This window comes from Astatotilapia calliptera, chromosome 3 (assembly GCF_964374335.1).
Source record: "Astatotilapia calliptera chromosome 3, fAstCal68.1, whole genome shotgun sequence".
Taxonomy (NCBI): Eukaryota; Metazoa; Chordata; class Actinopteri; order Cichliformes; family Cichlidae; genus Astatotilapia; species Astatotilapia calliptera.
The window spans coordinates 44,460,529-44,473,028 of NC_137424.1; the positions used below are offsets into that span (position 1 = coordinate 44,460,529).

At 48.9% G+C, this 12,500-nt stretch overlaps 11 non-coding genes across 11 annotated transcripts; all 11 read left to right on the forward strand.

The window, feature by feature from the left end:
- The first annotated feature begins 385 nt into the window (after positions 1–385).
- Positions 386–459, forward strand: trnan-guu (transfer RNA asparagine (anticodon GUU)). Its single transcript has one exon. It is a non-coding gene; the product is annotated as a tRNA-Asn (tRNA).
- A 538-nt stretch (positions 460–997) lies between these two features.
- Positions 998–1,071, forward strand: trnan-guu (transfer RNA asparagine (anticodon GUU)). The gene has a single exon. It is a non-coding gene; the product is annotated as a tRNA-Asn (tRNA).
- Positions 1,072–1,506: 435 nt separating this feature from the next.
- On the forward strand, positions 1,507–1,580 carry trnan-guu (transfer RNA asparagine (anticodon GUU)). Its single transcript has one exon. It is a non-coding gene; the product is annotated as a tRNA-Asn (tRNA).
- Positions 1,581–2,654: 1,074 nt separating this feature from the next.
- On the forward strand, positions 2,655–2,728 carry trnan-guu (transfer RNA asparagine (anticodon GUU)). Its single transcript has one exon. It is a non-coding gene; the product is annotated as a tRNA-Asn (tRNA).
- A 2,085-nt stretch (positions 2,729–4,813) lies between these two features.
- Positions 4,814–4,887, forward strand: trnan-guu (transfer RNA asparagine (anticodon GUU)). Its single transcript has one exon. It is a non-coding gene; the product is annotated as a tRNA-Asn (tRNA).
- A 2,094-nt stretch (positions 4,888–6,981) lies between these two features.
- Positions 6,982–7,055, forward strand: trnan-guu (transfer RNA asparagine (anticodon GUU)). Its single transcript has one exon. It is a non-coding gene; the product is annotated as a tRNA-Asn (tRNA).
- A 559-nt stretch (positions 7,056–7,614) lies between these two features.
- trnan-guu (transfer RNA asparagine (anticodon GUU)) lies at positions 7,615–7,688 on the forward strand. Its single transcript has one exon. It is a non-coding gene; the product is annotated as a tRNA-Asn (tRNA).
- A 559-nt stretch (positions 7,689–8,247) lies between these two features.
- trnan-guu (transfer RNA asparagine (anticodon GUU)) lies at positions 8,248–8,321 on the forward strand. The gene has a single exon. It is a non-coding gene; the product is annotated as a tRNA-Asn (tRNA).
- Positions 8,322–9,982: 1,661 nt separating this feature from the next.
- trnan-guu (transfer RNA asparagine (anticodon GUU)) lies at positions 9,983–10,056 on the forward strand. Its single transcript has one exon. It is a non-coding gene; the product is annotated as a tRNA-Asn (tRNA).
- A 449-nt stretch (positions 10,057–10,505) lies between these two features.
- Positions 10,506–10,579, forward strand: trnan-guu (transfer RNA asparagine (anticodon GUU)). Its single transcript has one exon. It is a non-coding gene; the product is annotated as a tRNA-Asn (tRNA).
- Positions 10,580–11,897: 1,318 nt separating this feature from the next.
- trnan-guu (transfer RNA asparagine (anticodon GUU)) lies at positions 11,898–11,971 on the forward strand. Its single transcript has one exon. It is a non-coding gene; the product is annotated as a tRNA-Asn (tRNA).
- Positions 11,972–12,500: the final 529 nt, after the last annotated feature.

The following is a 12,500-nucleotide window of genomic DNA, read 5'->3' on the forward strand; positions in this document are numbered from 1 at the left end:
GATATCCATCTTTGGGGTGCTGTTGTTCGTCCGCAACTGCATACTTGCTGCCAAGTATGTGTGACCTACAAGTCACATATTTTAAACAATCAAGGCGGTATGGAGAGGAAGTACCAGAGCACCTCCATCTAGCCACCCGGTCCTCTCTCGACGCCCCTGCTTGGCTTCACTCAGTCTCTGTTGCACAATCGTATACCCCACAACCAAAAAAGACCGGAACACCCTCCCCCAGTCCCCCGTCCAGCCTCGACACCTGTGGGTTGCGAGTTGTCAGTTTCTGTGGCGCAATCGGTTAGAGCTTTCGGATGTTAACAACCAAAAAAGACCGGAACACCCTCCCCCAGTCCCACGTCCAGTCTCGACACCTGTGGGTTGTGCGTTGTCAGTCTCTGTGGCGCAATGGGTAAGCGCATTCGGCTGTTAACCGAAAGGTTGGTGGTTCAAGCCCACCCAGGGACGATATCACTGTTATTGCCAGGTAATTCAGAATCCTGCACAAACGTGCAGTGCAACTCTTCTGTTGGTTATACCATGTTATAATCAACCATGTTTTAACCAACCATGGTATATCCAGGACGGTCGTTTGATGAACGCAGTCAACTGTTTTATCAAGGCTGATATTCTTTGGGGTGCTGTTGTTCGTCCGCAACTGCATACTTGCTGCCAAGTATGTGTGACCTACAAGTCACATATTTTAAACAATCAAGGCGGTATGGAGAGGAAGTACCAGAGCACCTCCATCTAGCCACCCGGTCCTCTCTCGACGCCCCTGCTTGGCTTCACTCAGTCTCTGTTGCACAATCGTATACCCCACAACCAAAGAGACCGGAACACCCTCCCCCAGTCCCCCGTCCAGTCTCGACACCTGTGGGTTGCGGGTTGTCAGTCTCTGTGGCGCAATCGGTTAGAGCTTTTGGCTGTTAACAACCAAAAAAGACCGGAACACCCTCCTCCACTCCCACGTCCAGTCTCGACACCTGTGGGCTGCGTGTTGTCAGTCTCTGTGGCGCAATTGGTTAGCGCGTTCGGCTGTTAACCGAAAGGTTGGTGGTTCAAGCCCACCCAGGGACGATATCACTGTTATTGCCAGGTAATTCAGAATGCTGCACAAACGTGCAGTGCAACTCTTATGACAGTTATGTTGGTTATACCATGTTATAATCAACCATGTTTTAACCAACCATGGTATATCCAGGACGGTCGTTTGATGAACGCAGTCAACTGTTTTATCAAGGCTGATATTCTTTGGGGTGCTGTTGTTCGTCCGCAACTGCATACTTGCTGCCAAGTATGTGTGACCTACAAGTCACATATTTTAAACAATCAAGGCGGTATGGAGAGGAAGTACCAGAGCACCTCCATCCAGCCACCCGATCCTCTCTCGACGCCCCTGCTTGGCTTCACTCAGTCTCTGTTGCAAAATCGTTTACCCCACAACCAAAAAGACCGGAACACCCTCCTCCACTCCCACGTCCAGTCTCGACACCTGTGGTTTGCGCGTTGTCAGTCTCTGTGGCGCAATTGGTTAGCGCGTTCGGCTGTTAACCGAAAGGTTGGTGGTTCAAGCCCACCCAGGGACGATATCACTATTATTGCCAGGTAATTCAGAATGCTGCACAAAAGTGCAGTGCAACTGTTGTGACAGTTATGTTGGTTATACCATGTTATAATCAACCATGTTATAACAAACCATGGTATATCCAGGACGGTCGTTTGATGAACGCAGTCAACTGTTTTATCAAGGGTGATATGCATCTTTGGGGTTGCTGTTGTTCGTCCGCAACTGCATACTTGCTGCCAAGTATGTGTGACCTACAAGTCACATATTTTAAACAATCAAGGCGGTATGGAGAGGAAGTACCAGAGCACCTCCATCTAGCCACCCGGTCCTCTCTCGACGCCCCTGCTTGGCTTCACTCAGTCTCTGTTGCACAATCGTATACCCCACAACCAAAGAGACCGGAACACCCTCCCCCAGTCCCCCGTCCAGTCTCGACACCTGTGGGTTGCGCGTTGTCAGTCTCTGTGGCGCAATCGGTTAGAGCTTTTGGCTGTTAACAACCAAAAAAGACCGGAACACCCTCCCCCAGTCCCCCGTCCAGTCTCGACACCTGTGGGTTGCGCGTTGTCAGTCTCTGTGGCGCAATCGGTTAGCGCGTTCGGCTGTTAACCGAAAGGTTGGTGGTTCAAGCCCACCCTGGGAAGATTTCACTGTGTTTGCCAGGTAATGCACAATGCTGCACAAACGTGCAGTGCGACTCTTATGACAGTTATGTTGGTTATACCATGTTATAATCAACCATGTTTTAACCAACCATGGTATAACCATGTTATAACCAGGACGGTCGTTTGATGAACGCAGTCAACTGTTTTATCAAGGGTGATATCCATCTTTGGGGTGCTGTTGTTCGTCCGCAACTGCATACTTGCTGCCAAGTATGTGTGACCTACAAGTCACATATTTTAAACAATCAAGGCGGTATGGAGAGGAAGTACCAGAGCACCTCCATCCAGCCACCCGGTCCTCTCTCGACGCCCCTGCTTGGCTTCACTCAGTCTCTGTTGCAAAATCGTTTACCCAACAACCAAAAAGACCGGAACACCCTCCTCCACTCCCACGTCCAGTCTCGACACCTGTGGGCTGTGTGTTGTCAGTCTCTGTGGCGCAATTGGTTAGCGCATTTGGCTGTTAACCGAAAGGTTGGTGGTTCAAGCCCACCCAGGGACGATATCACTGTTATTGCCAGGTAATTCAGAATGCTGCACAAACGTGCAGTGCAACTCTTATGACAGTTATGTTGGTTATACCATGTTATAATCAACCATGTTATAACAAACCATGGTATATCCAGGACGGTCGTTTGATGAACGCAGTCAACTGTTTTATCAAGGGTGATATGCATCTTTGGGGTCCTGTTGTTCGTCCGCAACTGCATACTTGCTGCCAAGTATGTGTGACCTACAAGTCACATATTTTAAACAATCAAGGCGGTATGGAGAGGAAGTACCAGAGCACCTCCATCTAGCCACCCGGTCCTCTCTCGACGCCCCTGCTTGGCTTCACTCAGTCTCTGTTGCACAATCGTATACCCCACAACCAAAGAGACCGGAACACCCTCCCCCAGTCCCCCGTCCAGTCTCGACACCTGTGGGTTGCGGGTTGTCAGTCTCTGTGGCGCAATCGGTTAGAGCTTTTGGCTGTTAACAACCAAAGAAGACCGGAACACCCTCCCCCAGTCCCCCGTCCAGTCTCGACACCTGTGGGTTGCGCGTTGTCAGTCTCTGTGGCGCAATGGGTTAGCGCGTTCGGCTGTTAACAGAAAGGTTGGTGGTTCAAGCTGTAAAATTATGATATTATTTTATGCCATGTTATACCCCTAATTAAAGATTGTGAATTATTATATAGTTTTCGTTTGCATTATTCTCCTGAATTAGAAGAAGCTGATAACTATTGCATTAGTTAAACTGATTTGCATTACATTAAATTGCTGACTTGTTGTGAATGAATGATATTGTTTTATGATGCATTATATTGCTGAGTTATAAGAAATACTGTTCGCAGAAGGTTATTGTCTAATTTGTCTGAGTAGAAGAGAACAGAGTGTGCTGGAGTTTTCTGCCCCATTTCAGCAGGAGCAGATAAACAGGGAGCCAAGGTCGTAGCTTAGGCGCTGTGTGAGAGAGAGCATGTGAATGTTTAGGCTTTTTATGATAAGGTGGAGGCACCAGAGGTTATAAAAGTTTGAGCAATGCTCCACCATTTTGAGATTTTGAGGCTGTCTGCATCAGTGTCCATCTCCCACGTGTGTGATCATTAAATCATCGTTTGACTCAACCCGGCCGGACCAGTGTTGTTATTGTGGTTTTTTCTCTTGTCTCCATCCCCAATATTTTGAACCTTAACAAAGCCCACCCTGGGACGATATCACTGTGCTTGCCAGGTAATGCACAATGCTGCACAAACGTGCAGTGCAACTCTTATGACAATTATGTTGGTTATACCATGTTATAATCAGCCATGTTATAACAAACCATGGTATATCCCCCAGTCCCCCGTCCAGTCTCGACACCTGTGGGTTGCGGGTTGTCAGTCTCTGTGGCGCAATCGGTTAGAGCTTTTGGCTGTTAACAACCAAAAAAGACCGGAACACCCTCCCCCAGTCCCCCGTCCAGTCTCGACACCTGTGGGTTGCGTGTTGTCAGTCTCTGTGGCGCAATGGGTTAGCGCGTTCTGCTGTTAACCGAAAGGTATGTGGTTCAAGCCCACCCAGGGACGATATCACTGTTATTGCCAGGTAATTCAGAATGCTGCACAAACGTTCAGTGCAACTCTTATGTTGGTTATACCATGTTATAATCAACCATGTTTTAACCAACCATGGTATATCCAGGACGGTCGTTTGATGAACGCAGTCAACTGTTTTATCAAGGCTGATATTCTTTGGGGTGCTGTTGTTCGTCCGCAACTGCATACTTGCTGCCAAGTATGTGTGACCTACAAGTCACATATTTTAAACAATCAAGGCGGTATGGAGAGGAAGTACCAGAGCACCTCCATCTAGCCACCCGGTCCTCTCTCGACGCCCCTGCTTGGCTTCACTCAGTCTCTGTTGCACAATCGTATACCCCACAACCAAAGAGACCGGAACACCCTCCCCCAGTCCCCCGTCCAGTCTCGACACCTGTGGGTTGCGGGTTGTCAGTCTCTGTGGCGCAATCGGTTAGAGCTTTTGGCTGTTAACAACCAAAAAGACCGGAACACCCTCCCCCAGTCCCCCGTCCAGTCTCGACACCTGTGGGTTGCACGTTGTCAGTCTCTGTGGCGCAATGGGTTAGCGCGTTCGGCTGTTAACCGAAAGGTTGGTGGTTCAAGCCCACCCAGGGACGATATCACTGTGTTTGCCAGGTAATGCACAATGCTGCACAAAAGTGCAGTGCAACTCCTATGACAGTTATGTTGGTTATACCATGTTATAATCAACCATGTTTTAACCAACCATGGTATAACCATGGTATATCCAGGACGGTCGTTTGATGAACGCAGTCAACTGTTTTATCAAGGCTGATATTCTTTGGGGTGCTGTTGTTCGTCCGCAACTGCATACTTGCTGCCAAGTATGTGTGACCTACAAGTCACATATTTTAAACAATCAAGGCGGTATGGAGAGGAAGTACCAGAGCACCTCCATCTAGCCACCCGGTCCTCTCTCGACGCCCCTGCTTGGCTTCACTCAGTCTCTGTTGCACAATCGTATACCCCACAACCAAAAAAGACCGGAACACCCTCCCCCAGTCCCCCGTCCAGCCTCGACACCTGTGGGTTGCGGGTTGTCAGTCTCTGTGGCGCAATCGGTTAGAGCTTTCGGATGTTAACAACCAAAAAAGACCGGAACACCCTCCCCCAGTCCCCCGTCCAGTCTCGACACCTGTGGGTTGCGCGTTGTCAGTCTCTGTGGCGCAATGGGTTAGCGCGTTCGGCTGTTAACAGAAAGGTTGGTGGTTCAAGCTGTAAAATTATGATATTATTTTATGCCATGTTATACCCCTAATTAAAGATTGTGAATTATTATATAGTTTTCGTTTGCATTATTCTCCTGAATTAGAAGAAGCTGATAACTATTGCATTAGTTAAACTGATTTGCATTACATTAAATTGCTGACTTGTTGTGAATGAATGATATTGTTTTATGATGCATTATATTGCTGAGTTATAAGAAATACTGTTCGCAGAAGGTTATTGTCTAATTTGTCTGAGTAGAAGAGAACAGAGTGTGCTGGAGTTTTCTGCCCCATTTCAGCAGGAGCAGATAAACAGGGAGCCAAGGTCGTAGCTTAGGCGCTGTGTGAGAGAGAGCATGTGAATGTTTAGGCTTTTTATGATAAGGTGGAGGCACCAGAGGTTATAAAAGTTTGAGCAATGCTCCACCATTTTGAGATTTTGAGGCTGTCTGCATCAGTGTCCATCTCCCACGTGTGTGATCATTAAATCATCGTTTGACTCAACCCGGCCGGACCAGTGTTGTTATTGTGGTTTTTTCTCTTGTCTCCATCCCCAATATTTTGAACCTTAACAAAGCCCACCCTGGGACGATATCACTGTGCTTGCCAGGTAATGCACAATGCTGCACAAACGTGCAGTGCAACTCTTATGACAATTATGTTGGTTATACCATGTTATAATCAGCCATGTTATAACAAACCATGGTATATCCCCCAGTCCCCCGTCCAGTCTCGACACCTGTGGGTTGCGGGTTGTCAGTCTCTGTGGCGCAATCGGTTAGAGCTTTTGGCTGTTAACAACCAAAAAAGACCGGAACACCCTCCCCCAGTCCCCCGTCCAGTCTCGACACCTGTGGGTTGCGTGTTGTCAGTCTCTGTGGCGCAATGGGTTAGCGCGTTCTGCTGTTAACCGAAAGGTATGTGGTTCAAGCCCACCCAGGGACGATATCACTGTTATTGCCAGGTAATTCAGAATGCTGCACAAACGTTCAGTGCAACTCTTATGTTGGTTATACCATGTTATAATCAACCATGTTTTAACCAACCATGGTATATCCAGGACGGTCGTTTGATGAACGCAGTCAACTGTTTTATCAAGGCTGATATTCTTTGGGGTGCTGTTGTTCGTCCGCAACTGCATACTTGCTGCCAAGTATGTGTGACCTACAAGTCACATATTTTAAACAATCAAGGCGGTATGGAGAGGAAGTACCAGAGCACCTCCATCTAGCCACCCGGTCCTCTCTCGACGCCCCTGCTTGGCTTCACTCAGTCTCTGTTGCACAATCGTATACCCCACAACCAAAGAGACCGGAACACCCTCCCCCAGTCCCCCGTCCAGTCTCGACACCTGTGGGTTGCGGGTTGTCAGTCTCTGTGGCGCAATCGGTTAGAGCTTTTGGCTGTTAACAACCAAAAAGACCGGAACACCCTCCCCCAGTCCCCCGTCCAGTCTCGACACCTGTGGGTTGCACGTTGTCAGTCTCTGTGGCGCAATGGGTTAGCGCGTTCGGCTGTTAACCGAAAGGTTGGTGGTTCAAGCCCACCCAGGGACGATATCACTGTGTTTGCCAGGTAATGCACAATGCTGCACAAAAGTGCAGTGCAACTCCTATGACAGTTATGTTGGTTATACCATGTTATAATCAACCATGTTTTAACCAACCATGGTATAACCATGGTATATCCAGGACGGTCGTTTGATGAACGCAGTCAACTGTTTTATCAAGGCTGATATTCTTTGGGGTGCTGTTGTTCGTCCGCAACTGCATACTTGCTGCCAAGTATGTGTGACCTACAAGTCACATATTTTAAACAATCAAGGCGGTATGGAGAGGAAGTACCAGAGCACCTCCATCTAGCCACCCGGTCCTCTCTCGACGCCCCTGCTTGGCTTCACTCAGTCTCTGTTGCACAATCGTATACCCCACAACCAAAAAAGACCGGAACACCCTCCCCCAGTCCCCCGTCCAGCCTCGACACCTGTGGGTTGCGGGTTGTCAGTCTCTGTGGCGCAATCGGTTAGAGCTTTCGGATGTTAACAACCAAAAAAGACCGGAACACCCTCCCCCAGTCCCCCGTCCAGTCTTGACACCTGTGGGTTGCGCGTTGTCAGTCTCTGTGGCGCAATGGGTTAGCGCATTCGGCTGTTAACCGAAAGGTTGGTGGTTCAAGCCCACCCAGGGACGATATCACTGTTATTGCCAGGTAATTCAGAATGCTGCACAAACGTGCAGTGCAACTCTTATGTTGGTTATACCATGTTATAATCAACCATGTTTTAACCAACCATGGTATATCCAGGACGGTCGTTTGATGAACGCAGTCAACTGTTTTATCAAGGCTGATATTCTTTGGGGTGCTGTTGTTCGTCCGCAACTGCATACTTGCTGCCAAGTATGTGTGACCTACAAGTCACATATTTTAAACAATCAAGGCGGTATGGAGAGGAAGTACCAGAGCACCTCCATCTAGCCACCCGGTCCTCTCTCGACGCCCCTGCTTGGCTTCACTCAGTCTCTGTTGCACAATCGTATACCCCACAACCAAAGCTGGCTGTTAACAACCAAAAAAGACCGGAACACCCTCCCCCAGTCCCCCGTCCAGTCTCGACACCTGTGGGTTGCGGGTTGTCAGTCTCTGTGGCGCAATCGGTTAGAGCTTTTGGCTGTTAACAACCAAAAAAGACCGGAACACCCTCCCCCAGTCCCCCGTCCAGTCTCGACACCTGTGGGTTGAGTGTTGTCAGTCTCTGTGGCGCAATCGGTTAGTGCGTTCGGCTGTTAACCGAAAGGTTGGTGGTTCAAGCCCACCCAGGGACGATATCACTGTGTTTGCCAGGTAATACACAATGCTGCACAAACGTGCAGTGCAACTCTTATGACAGTTATGTTGGTTATACCATGTTATAATCAACCATGTTATAACCAGGACGGTCGTTTGATGAACGCAGTCAACTGTTTTATCAAGGGTGATATCCATCTTTGGGGTGCTGTTGTTCGTCCGCAACTGCATACTTGCTGCCAATTATGTGTGACCTACAAGTCACATATTTTAAACAATCAAGGCAGTATGGAGAGGAAGTACCAGAGCACCTCCATCCAGCCACCCGGTCCTCTGTCGACGCCCCTGCTTGGCTTCACCCAGTCTCTGTTGCAAAATCGTTTACCCAACAACCAAAAAGACCGGAACACCCTCCTCCACTCCCACGTCCAGTCTCGACACCTGTGGGCTGTGTGTTGTCAGTCTCTGTGGCGCAATTGGTTAGCGCATTCGGCTGTTAACCGAAAGCTTGGTGGTTCAAGCCCACCCAGGGACGATATCACTGTTATTGCCAGGTAATTCAGAATGCTCCACAAACGTGCAGTGCAACTCTTATGACAGTTATGTTGGTTATACCATGTTATAATCAACCATGTTATAACAAACCATGGTATATCCAGGACGGTCGTTTGATGAACGCAGTCAACTGTTTTATCAAGGGTGATATGCATCTTTGGGGTTGCTGTTGTTCGTTCGCAACTGCATACTTGCTGCCAAGTATGTGTGACCTACAAGTCACATATTTTAAACAATCAAGGAGGTATGGAGAGGAAGTACCAGAGCACCTCCATCTAGCCACCCGGTCCTCTCTCGACGCCCCTGCTTGGCTTCACTCAGTCTCTGTTGCACAATCGTATACCCCACAACCAAAAAAGACCGGAACACCCTCCCCCAGTCCCCCGTCCAGCCTCGACACCTGTGGGTTGCGGGTTGTCAGTCTCTGTGGCGCAATCGGTTAGAGCTTTCGGATGTTAACAACCAAAAAAGACCGGAACACCCTCCCCCAGTCCCCCATCCAGTCTTGACACCTGTGGGTTGCGCGTTGTCAGTCTCTGTGGCCCAATGGGTTAGCGCATTCGGCTGTTAACCGAAAGGTTGGTGGTTCAAGCCCACCCAGGGATGATATCACTGTTATTGCCAGGTAATTCAGAATGCTGCACAAACGTTCAGTGCAACTCTTATGTTGGTTATACCATGTTATAATCAACCATGTTTTAACCAACCATGGTATATCCAGGACGGTCGTTTGATGAACGCAGTCAACTGTTTTATCAAGGCTGATATTCTTTGGGGTGCTGTTGTTCGTCCGCAACTGCATACTTGCTGCCAAGTATGTGTGACCTACAAGTCACATATTTTAAACAATCAAGGCGGTATGGAGAGGAAGTACCAGAGCACCTCCATCTAGCCACCCGGTCCTCTCTCGACGCCCCTGCTTGGCTTCACTCAGTCTCTGTTGCACAATCGTATACCCCACAACCAAAGAGACCGGAACACCCTCCCCCAGTCCCCCGTCCAGTCTCGACACCTGTGGGTTGCGGGTTGTCAGTCTCTGTGGCGCAATCGGTTAGAGCTTTTGGCTGTTAACAACCAAAAAAGACCGGAACACCCTCCCCCAGTCCCCCGTCCAGTCTCGACACCTGTGGGTTGCGCGTTGTCAGTCTCTGTGGCGCAATGGGTTAGCGCGTTCGGCTGTTAACCGAAAGGTTGGTGGTTCAAGCCCACCCAGGGACGATATCACTGTGTTTGCCAGGTAATGCACAATGCTGCACAAAAGTGCAGTGCAACTCTTATGACAGTTATGTTGGTTATACCATGTTATAATCAACCATGTTTTAACCAACCATGGTATAACCATGTTATAACCAGGACGGTCGTTTGATGAACGCAGTCAACTGTTTTATCAAGGGTGATATCCATCTTTGGGGTGCTGTTGTTCGTCCGCAACTGCATACTTGCTGCCAAGTATGTGTGACCTACAAGTCACATATTTTAAACAATCAAGACAGTATGGAGAGGAAGTACCAGAGCACCTCCATCCAGCCACCCGATCCTCTCTCGACGCCCCTGCTTGGCTTCACTCAGTCTCTGTTGCAAAATCGTTTACCCCACAACCAAAAAGACCGGAACACCCTCCTCCACTCCCACGTCCAGTCTCGACACCTGTGGTTTGCGGGTTGTCAGTCTCTGTGGCGCAATTGGTTAGCGCGTTCGGCTGTTAACCGAAAGGTTGGTGGTTCAAGCCCACCCAGGGACGATATCACTGTTATTGCCAGGTAATTCAGAATGCTGCACAAAAGTGCAGTGCAACTGTTGTGACAGTTATGTTGGTTATACCATGTTATAATCAACCATATTACAACAAACCATGGTATATCCAGGACTGTCGTTTGATGAACGCAGTCAACTGTTTTATCAAGGGTGATATGCATCTTTGGGGTTGCTGTTGTTCGTCCGCAACTGCATACTTGCTGCCAAGTATGTGTGACCTACAAGTCACATATTTTAAACAATGAAGGCGGTATGGAGAGGAAGTACCAGAGCACCTCCATCTAGCCACCCGGTCCTCTCTCGACGCCCCTGCTTGGCTTCACTCAGTCTCTGTTGCACAATCGTATACCCCACAACCAAAGAGACCGGAACACCCTCCCCCAGTCCCCCGTCCAGTCTCGACACCTGTGGGTTGCGTGTTGTCAGTCTCTGTGGCGCAATTGGTTAGCGCTGTCGGCTGTTAACCAAAAGGTTGGTGGTTCAAGCCCACCCAGGGTCGATATCACTGTTATTGCCAGGTAATTCAGAATGCTGCACAAAAGTGCAGTGCAACTGTTATGACAATTATGTTGGTTATACCATGTTATAATCAGCCATGTTATAACAAACCATGGTATATCCCCCAGTCCCCCGTCCAGTCTCGACACCTGTGGGTTGCGGGTTGTCAGTCTCTGTGGCGCAATCGGTTAGAGCTTTTGGCTGTTAACAACCAAAAAAGACCGGAACACCCTCCCCCAGTCCCCCGTCCAGTGTCGACACCTGTGGGTTGCGTGTTGTCTGTCTCTGTGGCGCAATCGGTTAGTGCGTTCGGCTGTTAACCGAAAGGTTGGTGGTTCAAGCCCACCCTGGGACGATATCACAGTGTTTTTGCCAGGTAATGCACAATGCTGCACAAACGTGCAGTGCAACTCTTATGACAGTTATGTTGGTTATACCATGTTATAATCAACCATGTTTTAACCAACCATGGTATAACCATGTTATAACCAGGACGGTCGTTTGATGAACGCAGTCAACTGTTTTATCAAGGGTGATATCCATCTTTGGGGTGCTGTTGTTCGTCCGCAACTGCATACTTGCTGCCAAGTATGTGTGACCTACAAGTCACATATTTTAAACAATCAAGGCAGTATGGAGAGGAAGTACCAGAGCACCTCCATCCAGCCACCCGGTCCTCTCTCGACGCCCCTGCTTGGCTTCACTCAGTCTCTGTTGCAAAATCGTTTACCCAACAACCAAAAAGACCGGAACACCCTCCTCCACTCCCACGTCCAGTCTCGACACCTGTGGGCTGCCTGTTGTCAGTCTCTGTGGCGCAATTGGTTAGCGCGTTCGGCTGTTAACCGAAAGGTTGGTGGTTCAAGCCCACCCAGGGACGATATCACTGTTATTGCCAGGTAATTCAGAATGCTGCACAAACGTGCAGTGCAACTCTTATGACAGTTATGTTGGTTATACCATGTTATAATCAACCATGTTTTAACCAACCATGGTATATCCAGGACGGTCGTTTGATGAACGCAGTCAACTGTTTTATCAAGGCTGATATTCTTTGGGGTGCTGTTGTTCGTCCGCAACTGCATACTTGCTGCCAAGTATGTGTGACCTACAAGTCACATATTTTAAACAATCAAGGCGGTATGGAGAGGAAGTACCAGAGCACCTCCATCTAGCCACCCGGTCCTCTCTCGACGCCCCTGCTTGGCTTCACTCAGTCTCTGTTGCACAATCGTATACCCCACAACCAAAGAGACCGGAACACCCTCCCCCAGTCCCCCGTCCAGTCTCGACACCTGTGGGTTGCGGGTTGTCAGTCTCTGTGGCGCAATCGGTTAGAGCTTTTGGCTGTTAACAACCAAAAAAGACCGGAACACCCTCCCCCAGTCCCCAGTCCAGTCTCGACACCT